We start from the raw sequence: 11,628 nt of genomic DNA, 5'->3' as shown, positions 1-11,628 counted from the left end.
AAAAAATAAAAATTTTATAAAACGATCCAAATTTACGTTTATCTTATTCTCCATCATTTGCTGATTCCAAAAACATATAAATATGTTATATTCGGATTAAAAACAAGCTCTGAAAATTAAATATATAACAATTATTATCACACAAAAAATTTCGAAATCAATTTAAAAACACTTTCATCTTATTTCTTGTCGGTTCCTGATTCCAAAAATATATAGATATGATATGTTTGGATTAAAAACACGCTCAGAAAGTTAAAACGAAGAGAGGTACAGAAAAGCGTGCTATCCTTCTCAGCGCAACGAATACCCCGCTCTTCTTGTCAATTCCACGGGCACTGCCTTTGCCACGGGCGGTGGAGTGACGATGCTACGAGTATACGGTCTTGCTGCGTTGCGTTGCGTTCAGTTTCATTCTGTGATTTCGACAGCTACTTGACTAAATATTGTATTTTCGCCTTACGCGACTTGTTTTTCACTTACATAGGTGTTACCTTTTTGTTGTAAATCTTCGTCGCAGCGTTCATCACACCGACACCTCTGTTTGTGCTGATCAAGTCTTCAGCACTGAACTGCTACTTACAGTACATGTCCGTATTGACACACACCGTCAGTATGTATACTTTCACGTCGAGCGAATATACACATATGCGCCGACTCACACCCGTATACCCGAAATCTTCAGGTGTTTGTGACGCGCACACACTTATACGGAGACTCTTACTCTGAAGTTTATAAACAACAATTTTCTTCCTGTTTCATTTATTACACCTGTTCTAAGATCGCGTGTGAAGGCAAAGGGTTCATTTTGAGGGCATTGATAAAAGACATTCTCCTTCTCGTGCTAACAGTTCAGCTTCACCGGTCTCTGATCTGGCCTGGGTTTTGCACGGGATGAGATCAATAATCCACTTGGGCACATAACACAAATCAACAACATGCCGGATTGCTGTGGTGGATTTATTTCTTAAACACATATATACACACACACACACACACACACACACACACACACACACACACACACACAACATTTAATTAACGCAAGATCATTTGAATAAGCAAGGTAACAAAGCAGCGTATTATCTTAGTAAAGCATTTATAAATGAAAATGTTCAGACAGAAACTATACTACATCTATTTGACATGTTAGTACATCCAATTTTAACATATGGAGCTGAGGTTTGGTTTCCATATAATTTTACTAACAAGAAAGATATCTCAAATCTTCATTCAGTTTTTGAGAATTGCTTATCAAATAAATGTCCAAGTGAATCTACACATATAAAATTTTGTAGATTTATTTTAGGAGTACACAAGAAAGCAATGTGGCTTCCAGTTTTAGGAGAGTTGGGAAGATTTCCACTAAGTATAAGAGTTGTTCTTTGCTACTGGTCACAAGTGGGGGTCAGCTCACACGGACGCATTTTTCAATACAGTCTAGGGGAGAAACTGGTCACAAAGCACCCAGTACATGCCAGAGAGATAGGAGAATCGGCACAATCAAAGAAAATACCAAAATCATTCAATAGATATGGAAATATTAAGATTTACTGTGAAAATGCCTGCAAAAATGGCGTCCAAAAACGGGAACGCACACTTGGTGCGTCTTTGAAGACTTACCTCCCGTTCTGTGTTGTTGATAATAGTCGTGTTTGTGCTGTTGTTGTTGAAATAGTATCTAATAAAACTGATGCAGTTCTTGAAATGTTGCAAATTATTGTTGTCTTTGTGAAATGCGAGAGTGTTCTGAGGCGTAATCTGCATACGGCTGATGTCCCACATAGGGTACCCCACTTCGATCAGCGTATCACTCCAAATGAGCTTCATAGCAGAAAAGCAGATACACTACCAACACACTGCATAACAGATCTACAAGTCTGAGCCAGAATCATTGAAATTTACTTTCTGTATAAAATATTGCAATCAAATTTGTTCACGATGTCCCACAAATAACGCAGGTTACCCTCGCCTTCGATTCAAAGTAACTCCAATCTGACTTAATTACAATCGAAACGCAGATGACGAACTGATTCACCACATATTTGTGGTATTTTACACACAAATTTCAACTGTGTTGTTTCGCGATAAACAGCCATAAACAAACAAATGTGGCGCCGTCACGTCGCCTTGGAAGGAATAACGCAGGTGACCAAGGCTTGTTTCCGATACCTGTCTGATTAAAATCATCGTTTTTTCACGAATGACGGCTCTTTGGCAGATCTGGTGAGTTGGAAACTGTCTATGAATGTTTCATTTAATGTCAAATGCGTACATTCTTGTCGATATTGTTACCTTTGGGCTCATAAATTAAGTCAATCGTCGTTTTGTCCGAAAGTGACTTTTGTCAGCATAGAACTTACTGTGCTTTGATCATTGACTGAGAAGAATCTTCCGATGACACTAGTTCATTTCACTACGCGACTGCAGATCTGCAAGGAAACTTATGGCAGGGGAAATAAGCTTAACTGAAGACGAATAAGCGGAGTAACTGTTCTTCAACGGATTGCTCTTACACTGATCTAAATATTTAGATCTTGTCGTCTGCTAGGCTGCTAGTAAGTAGTCTTCGGTCGTGTGAAAGTCACATCTATTTCGACTGTGTGCATCGATCCGTGTAGTGAAATGTTGATCTTTGATGATTTGGCAACATAACTTCGCTAAATGTGCTTCGAGTGTATCTCCCCGTTAACCGCATTTGAAAACGTCTTTTAACAAGACCATGTTTCGACAGCCCAGACGGGGAGGATCCTCGATAGCTCACAGGGTATATAATGTTTTCCGCCGTTTTTTGAAGAATCCTTTCAAATTTGCTATTCCAAAAGTACCTTATGACACGACTCGAGTGGCAAAGAACATTCTCTGCAATTCCTGTCTCAGTCCGTGCAGCCGTTTCGGGTCCTATCGTCATCATACAAACATACACACAGACACACAAGAACCAGTTTTAAAAGTTAGATTATGTAGGAACCATGTGAACCAGTGATTTTTTCTTATGTACAACAGATACTACAGTATTTCTGCTTTATGAAAAGCAATATTTCAAAAACAAAACTAGAGATTTGAATTTTGACCACTTTTCCCCCTTTCTGTCACCAGTACTGAAGAACAACTCATAAAGATGATATCACAAGTCATAGGATTTTGGGGACATATCTTAGATTCAAATCAACAGTCTTTATTACATCATTTATACAGTTTGATGATATCTAGCTCTAAAACAAGTCCATGGTTGCAATTTATTAAACAATTATTATCACTTGTAGGATTTGAGCATGTTTGGAAAAACCAATTTACATTTAATGCTAATAAATTACAATTTGCTATACAACAAAAAATTATGAATGAATACGTTTTATTTTGGAAAAACAAAAAATCTGAAAAATGTTCAAGACTTGAGTTTTATTCACTAATTACAGAACGATACACAATACAAGCCTATTTAATTTATATTTCAAATATAAATCATAGAAAAGCTCTAGCAAAATTAAGAACAAGCACACATTCTTTAAAAATTGAGACTGGGCGTCATAGAGGAATATTGCGAGAGAATCGCCTCTGTAATACATGTAATGTAATTGAAGATGAGCTACATTTTCTAGACAATTGCAAGAAATTTAACAATATTAGAAAAAAGTTAGTAGAAGAAGAAGTATCAAACTGTGACTTAAGGAAACCAAGCGATCTGTTATTTAAAAAAGACGAAAAAATTCAAAAATTGCTTGGAGCCTTTGTTTTTAATTGTTTCAATATTGAATGAAATAATTTGTACATTATTTATCCATTCAGTTATTGTACAACTTGTGTCAATATCCTTAAGGGTTGATGACAATAAATTCTATTCTATTCTATTCTATTCTATTCTATTCTATTCACACACATACACTATTACACACACACATACTCTCACACACACAAACATACACACACACACACACACACACGCATACCCTCCCCCTCACACACACACACAAACACACATACACCCAGACACACAAACACACACACACACACATTAAACACTCTCACACACACAAACACACACACACACACACACGCACACACACAGACACACAGAAATACACACACTCAAACACACACACACACGCACACACACAAACACACACACACACAAACACACACACAAACACACAGAAACACACACACACACACACACACACACACTCAAACACACACACACAAACACACACACACACAAACACACACCCTCCCACACACACACACAAACACATAGACACACACACAAACACACACCCTCCCACACACACACACACATACACACACGCACACACACACACACACAAACACCACTCCCCCCACACACGCACACACACACACACGCACACACACACACACACAAACACCACACACACACACACACAAACACCACCACCCACCCACACACACACACACACACACACAAACACCACACACACACAAACACCACCACCCCCCACCCCCCCACACACACACACATACAAACACCACACACACGCACACACACAAACACCACCCCCCACACACACACACCCCCACACATGTACACACACACACAAACACCACGACCCACACACACAAACACCCACCCCCCCCCACACACACCCCCACACACAAACACCACCCCCCCCACCCCCACACACACAGGGCGTTTACGAAATTAATTCATAGACATCCCCACTGTGCACGGGGAGCACCCAGGCTGTGCAATGTTGGTATGTGACCAAGTGGAAGGAAGGTCTTATCCCACGTTACAGCCTGTTCACAGTCATCTGAGACAGTGAGGCGAAGTGTTTTCACCGGGCGGAGTGGGCCTTTTAATAAATGAGACAGTGTTAGGTCACAGTGTGTGCAGTCAAAATATCAGTTCAAGTGCCAGCACGCTTTGTGACAGGGCCGGACCAAGTTCGTTTGAGGGGGGGGGGGGGGGGGGGGGGGGGTTCCAACAGAAGGCAGGGGTCCAAAGTCCACATTTTTTTTTCTCTGAGAGGTACGTTGGATGGCCAGGGGGGGGGGGGGGGGGGTTCCGGAACCCCTAGAACCCCCCCCCCCCCCCCCCCCCCCCCCAGATCCGGCCCTGTGTGACAAGTTGAAACAAGATGTGTTGCACTTTATTCCTTTTGTAAAGACACGGCAAAAGTAAGGCGCCAACAGCTTTTGTTAAACATTTGAACAGAAAAACAAGGTATGAAGAGCATTAAAAATATCGCTGATTGTGATCCACATTGTGCACGAAGGGTGCTGCTGGGATTAAAACTTGTTGTGCGACTTTCTAAAATGTATCATGCATTTTTTCTCTCTCTCAGCTTTACGCTGCAGCTTGCCAAAAGTAGTGACTTTTCTTCCTGGTCGCTGTGGCCACAGGCGCATGACGCGATCCTCACACTCAAACACTCCTGCTGTTACTGACGACTACGACTGAATTTCTTGTCTACAACCTGCGACATCCCACTTGCACGACAACTACTTGTAGTGTGATATTTGACTGTAACATAGCATGTGTGTGTGTGTGTGTGTGTGTGTGTGTGTGTGTGTGTGTGTGTGTGTGTGTGTGTGTTTTGTTTTGTGTGTGTGTGTGTGTGTGTACGTGTGCGTACGTATGTGTGTGCGAATGTGCCTGCATATGTGTGTGTGTGTGTGTGTGTGTGTGTGCGGGTGTGTGTGTGTTCGTGCGTGCGTACGTGCGTGCTTGCGCGTGGGTGTGTGCGTCCGTGTAAGCGCGCGCGAGTGCTTGCAAGCACGTGTGTGCGTGCGTGTGTACGCGCCAGTGCGTGCCGGGCGTTCCAGTGCATAGACACGCGTACCTGTGTGCAGTTAGTGCGCGTGTATGCGCATTATCAGTAAGTACGTGTCCTGTAGTATAAACTTTGAATGATGTTACACTCACATTAAGCCATCATTCAAGCAGTGTTCGAATGTGCGTTTTGACACCTATTGGCGCACAGAATACACTCAGCTATTTCCACACCAGGAAGTAAACTGCACAATGGTATTCATAAACATCGTGACATGGTGCTACTGTAGCTCTCACTCACAGGCACACGCCTACTTTATTATTTTTTTATTTTTTTGTTTTAAGTTGTGTTGCTCTGACCCTCTTGTCAGAGACTGAACACAATAAACGCTTTCTGTGAAGTTTTCGCTTCATTTATGCGTCTGTTTGTCCGCCATTAGGACCATTGCCAGAATAGACTATTGCAACAGCCTGTTCTATGGCTGTGATCAAAAACTTGTCGAGTCACTCCAAAAGGTACAAAACTCTGCCGCCAAATTGATATATCGTTCTAAGAAGTTTGATCATGTCACACCACTTCTTCGTTCCCTTCATTGGCTTCCCGTGTCCGCTCGTATCAGATACAAGCTTGCTTGTATCTGTTTCTCTGCCAAATTTGAAGATGGCCCTAAATACCTCAAGGAACTGCTCGTCACATATGACAATCCCTCTGACTACAACCTCCGCTCACGCGCTGACAGTCGCAAACTGGAAACTCTCGAGCGAAGCTTGCCTTCTTTTGGAAATCGCTCGTTTGCTTCTGCGGCTGCCATTGTCTGGAATTCTCTCCCTTCCTCCGTTCGCCATTCTGCTTCTAAGGACTCTTTCCGCAGTTCCCTTAAAACGCACCTTTTTCGCGAATCCTTGTAAATTGTCCTTGCCATCTTTATAGACTGTTAGAGGTGAAGTTAGATTTGTTGTTTGAATGTGTCTTTTTTTGTATAGTTGCTTCAGCTTTGATTGAGCTATAGGGTTCTGTATGAAATTTGCATTTAGTCTTTCTTTTTCTTGCTGAGTGTATGTACAGTCCAGAGAGGAGACGGACATGGGGCCAGTTTCATAAGATAGCAGTGAACCGACTGACAGTCGATCGACTGCCCAGTCGATCGACTGTGGTTGATCGCCGGGTCACCGAAAAGCGCGTTTCATGAGCGAATCACCGTCACCCGCGGACAACCGCAGTCGACCGACTGTACAGTAATCCGAATGGCCAAGTCGAAGGCTAAATTTAGCAACATTACCACTTCCGTTTGCTCATTCGCACGTGGAAATGGCCGATTTCGAAGAAAAAAATAGTCTCGACCCGCTCAAAATAACAATGACCGAGACTTTCAGTAATTGCTTCGCGTGACGTCTAACCCTCTTACGCCATAATGTGACGTCTTCAAGACATAACCCTGACTTGTCTCCTGGATTACTGCGTCATGATAGATAAATTTCGAAGAACAATCACAAGGTTTGGCTCACAATCCAAAAAAGTGTGAGCATTCTGCCATTGACTGTGCGGATAATTACATTTATTTTCGGTTTACCGCAGTAAGCCGAACACAGTGTTGGGGGGAGAGCATCGCCGTGTTTGGTCGACTTCCGGTGAGACGACCCGCAGTCGGCCGACTGAAATTTTGTTCGTGAAACCCGATGACGTCGGATTACTGTGGTTCTCTCGGACAACTGCAGTTGGTCGACTGTGTTTCTGGCTTATGAAACTGGCCCCTGATGTGAGCTTGTCCAGGGGGGTATATGAACATCTCGGTGGCAGGGGGATGGAAGCACTTGTTAATGAGTGGGAGTGTGTATGCGCGTGGTATGCACGAGGATGTATGCACGTGAGTGATATTTGTAAATGTGTATTATTATAATATCATCTTTGTATTTATATTATTGAAATTGTTATATCTCGATGTACAGCGCTAAGAGCATAGTTAAATTTGTGAAGCGGCGCTATATAAGCTATCTTTATTATTATTATTATTATTATTATTATTATTATTATTATTATTATTATGTAGGCCTACATGTGAATGTCTTGTTTTGTTAGAATTAAGATCTAAACAACGAAGTGACTGTGGTAAGATGAACAAAGGTACAAAACAAAGGATTAGATCTACTGTACTCACCGATACAAAGACGACACAAGACGATAACGAATTTTCGCTTCTGGAAGCTTCATCAGGAAAAACAAGAACACAAAAGACAACACAATGCAGACGCAACACGGAACGAACAAGGTTTGAAAGAAAATGGAGGGGAAACACGCAAAAAGGGGAAGGAACTCTAGGAACGGAATCATTACAATTCTTGTGTTGTTGATGATTTGTTTCGGAACGTCAGCAGTCTACCTGTTTTTTTTAGGTTTTTTTTTAAGGCTTCACTGTTAGAGTGGAATCTCCTTTTATAATACAAATGGAGGGAAGATTTTTATCCTGTGTCAGGGCCGGATCTGGGGGGGGGGGGGTTCCTGGGGTTCCGGAACCCCCCCCCCCCTCCCCCCCCCTGGCCATCCAATGTACCTCTCAGAGAAAAAAATGTAGACTCTGGACCCCTCCCTTCAGTTGGAACCCCTCCCCCCCCCTAAAACGAACTTGGTCCGGCCCTGTGTGTAAAAGCGGTTCAGAAAAATAATGGATGGTGAGCCAAATGTCACGGAGTCGTTTACAAGATTAGGACTGTGCATAGCTCCACAAGACCTGATTTTAACACTGACATTGGTGGGGACACTAAAGAAAGAGTGAGTCTTAAACCAGGGGTACATTTACAAAGGTTTTGCACAGAAAGTCTGAGAAAACAGGGTTTTAAAAGAGATGTATAGTCTTAACTCATTGTCTCCCAGGTACAGATATATCAGTACCCACTCATAATTTGTGACCCTCCACCACGGAATAAGTCGCATGTCACCTTTGCATGAATTTCATTTTTTACATTTTCCTAAAGAGTGTTTTATGCTCTATCCAGTGGTGAAACCCGTTTTAGAAAAGAGCGAACACTGTTTGAGTTATAAGCCTGTGACTAAGGTGACCATCACACTGTTACCAGACACTCCCCGGACTTATATATTAAGCCTAGCGCAGAACCGCGCGAGGTGACATGCGACTCATTTCGTGGTGGAGGGTGGAGGGTCACATAATTATGGCTCTATCTGATATATATCCGATCAGACTGTTAGCTTCAGTCGCTTCCGGTAACGTGGACCTAACGCCTTCATTCCAGCGTGTTGCTACACAGTTACTACAATTCTGAGTGACCTGCTGCAGTACAGCTTTCTTTCTTTCTTTCTTTATTTGGTGTTTAACGTCGTTTTCAACCACGAAGGTTATATCGCGACGAGGGAAAGGGGGGAGATGGGATAGGGGAAAGGGGGGAGATGGGATAGAGCAACCCGTCAAGTGTTTCTTGTTCACAAAAGCACCAATCAAAAAATTGCTCCAGGGGCCCGCAACGCAGCACAATACATGACCCTACTGGGAGAATGCAAGTTTCCAGTACAAAGGACCAAACACCTCCCACACACTGCCTGACCAAAATCTTTACAAACATTGACCACATTCTACACAAGAACCACCCAACAAGGGCAAAAGGAGAAACAGAATCCGCCAGTCGCCTCTTACGACATGCGGGGTGCAGAGAAATAAGCATGTGGAAAAGAAGACTTTTGGTAAGTGAAATAAAGGTGATGGATCCAGTCAGGTAGAAATAAGACAACAAGAAAAGAATTGGAAAACTGCAGGGAATAGTAGGGAGAGTTTTCTTGGAAGGAAATATAGGTGAAAGGACTGGTAAGGCAGAAATAAGACAAAAGAAGAGAAGTAAAGGGGTGGGGTAGCTCTGTTTAAACGCTCCCGCCGCGTGAAGGCGACCCCATGGGAGCTGCAGTACAGCTAGTCTCGGCTAAAAAAAGACGTGGTCAACATTGGTGGGGTAGAAAGTGTTAAATCAGAGGGTCTTTAAAGGTGAGTTCTATTGTATGTCTACCGTATCACATACACAATCAACACTCTCACCTATCAGTAAATGCACCCGCACGGTTGGCCTAGTGGTAAGGCGTCCGCCCCATGATCGGGAGGTCGTGGGTTCGAACCCCGGCCGGGTCATACCTAAGACTTTAAAATTGGCAATCTAGTGGCTGCTCCGCCTGGCGTCTGGCATTATGGGGTTAGTGCTAGGACTGGTTGGTCCGGTGTCAGAATAATGTGACTGGGTGAGACATGAAGCCTGTGCTGCGACTTCTGTCTTGTGTGTGGCGCACGTTATAAGTCAAAGCAGCACCGCCCTGATATGGCCCTTCGTGGTCGGCTGGGCGTTAAGCAAACAAACAAACAAACAAACAAACAAACCAACCTACAAATGCCTCCATGGTCTCGCCCCTGCCTATCTCTCTGACTCTCTCTCTCTCTATGTCCCTCCACGAGCACTCAGATCATCTGCCGACTCCTAGCTTAAGCTCAACATCCCCCACACCAAACTCAAAACAGTAGGTCAACGCTCATTTTCTTTCCAAGCACCTAGCCAATGGAACACACTACCTCTCCCCCTCCGACAACAACAGTCCCTCAAATCATTCAAATCTGCACTCAAGACATTCCTTTTTTCCAAATAATCCATGCATTCTACACTGCCCACCCCATCCCACCCTGTATAACTGTACATATTTAATGGTTGATGGTGTGTGTGTGTTACTGTTAGTGACTTTAAGGTCTCCGTGTGTGTGAATGAGTAAGTGTGCGCTTTGAGTCGCCTGTTGGTGAGATATGTGCGCGTTACAAATATTCGTATTATTATTATTATAAGGTACAGTGAACTCAAGTCATCCTGCCACACACACAGTAACGTTCAACATTGCATGAGTGACGATTTCAAAACTTGGTAGTGATACTGACTCATGTATTTTATTTTTTGAAAGGGGTGTAAAATGAATATTGTGGCTGAATTTTTCTTAGAGCTTTCCCACTCTTTCAGTTTACACGACCTGTGGTTCTGACATTTCTATTTTGATTGAAATCACTGTTATTGAGCACAATTGTGGTTTAATCATACTCACTTTTTTAGTGCTGATCTTGACCATAGACCAAATGGCCTGGACCGCCAACTCGTCACGTGACCCTTCGAGGTTACGACGCTCGACTTTCAGGGGCGCTTAGCGTCCGGTTTGAAAGGCCAGCGATTCGAAGACAGTGAAAAAAAAAAGCACACTCTAGTTATTTGTGACAATGGGAAGTGACAATGAACTGAATTTTCCAAAACTCCAAACTAACCTTAACAAAACTCATCGAAAAACATGTTCCATATGCACTTTAGCTGAGTTCATTTTAGCATTTTCAGAACTTACCTCGGCAACTTCGTCCATGTTTACAATCGACACCGCATATGGCATCCCTCTGATTTCTGAAAGGCCATGTAAGCGTAGGTTCTTAAATGCGAGAGGCCGCTACCTCGTAATAGAGAGAAAGAGCGGAGAGAGAGCTAGTTGGCGGTCCAGGATAAATGGTCTATGTCTTGACTAACGAAATTCCCCCCAAAATAATGAGAAAATGTTGCCACTTAACTTTAATGTTCATTTTGTCTGAGCAGTGACTTGGGCCACTTGAAAATGCTGCTCGATTGACAGACAGGTATCGCAAGGAAAAGATATAAGCAACAAACCGAAACAATGATTAGTCCTCTCAAAGATAGATTATTGCAATTCTCTCCTGGCCGGTCTTCCTAAGTACCTTTTAGATAGACTTCAAAGGATCCAAAATAACGCTGCCCGCCTGGTCTTCAAATCTTCCAAGTATGAACACGCCACACCCCTTCTTCACTCTCTACACTGGCTGCCTATCACTAAAAGGATCGAATACAAACTC

The 11,628-nt window shown here is 42.9% G+C and overlaps 1 long non-coding RNA gene across 2 annotated transcripts in view; it reads right to left on the bottom strand.

Annotated features, from left to right (window-relative positions):
- Positions 1 to 753, bottom strand: part of LOC138972973 (uncharacterized) — a 10,949-nt gene extending 10,196 nt beyond the window's left edge. Inside the window, exon 1 of one of the 2 annotated variants that reach the window (XR_011457836.1) lies at positions 481 to 753. This is a non-coding gene — a long non-coding RNA (uncharacterized lncRNA). The remainder of the gene's footprint in view (positions 1 to 480) is intronic. The other variant, XR_011457835.1, reaches the window with a different exon arrangement.
- Between the last annotated feature and the right edge of the window lie 10,875 nt (positions 754 to 11,628).

Source organism: Littorina saxatilis, linkage group LG8, assembly GCF_037325665.1.
Source record: "Littorina saxatilis isolate snail1 linkage group LG8, US_GU_Lsax_2.0, whole genome shotgun sequence".
NCBI classification, from domain to species: Eukaryota; Metazoa; Mollusca; class Gastropoda; order Littorinimorpha; family Littorinidae; genus Littorina; species Littorina saxatilis.
This window is presented reverse-complemented; position numbering and strand designations above follow the sequence as displayed.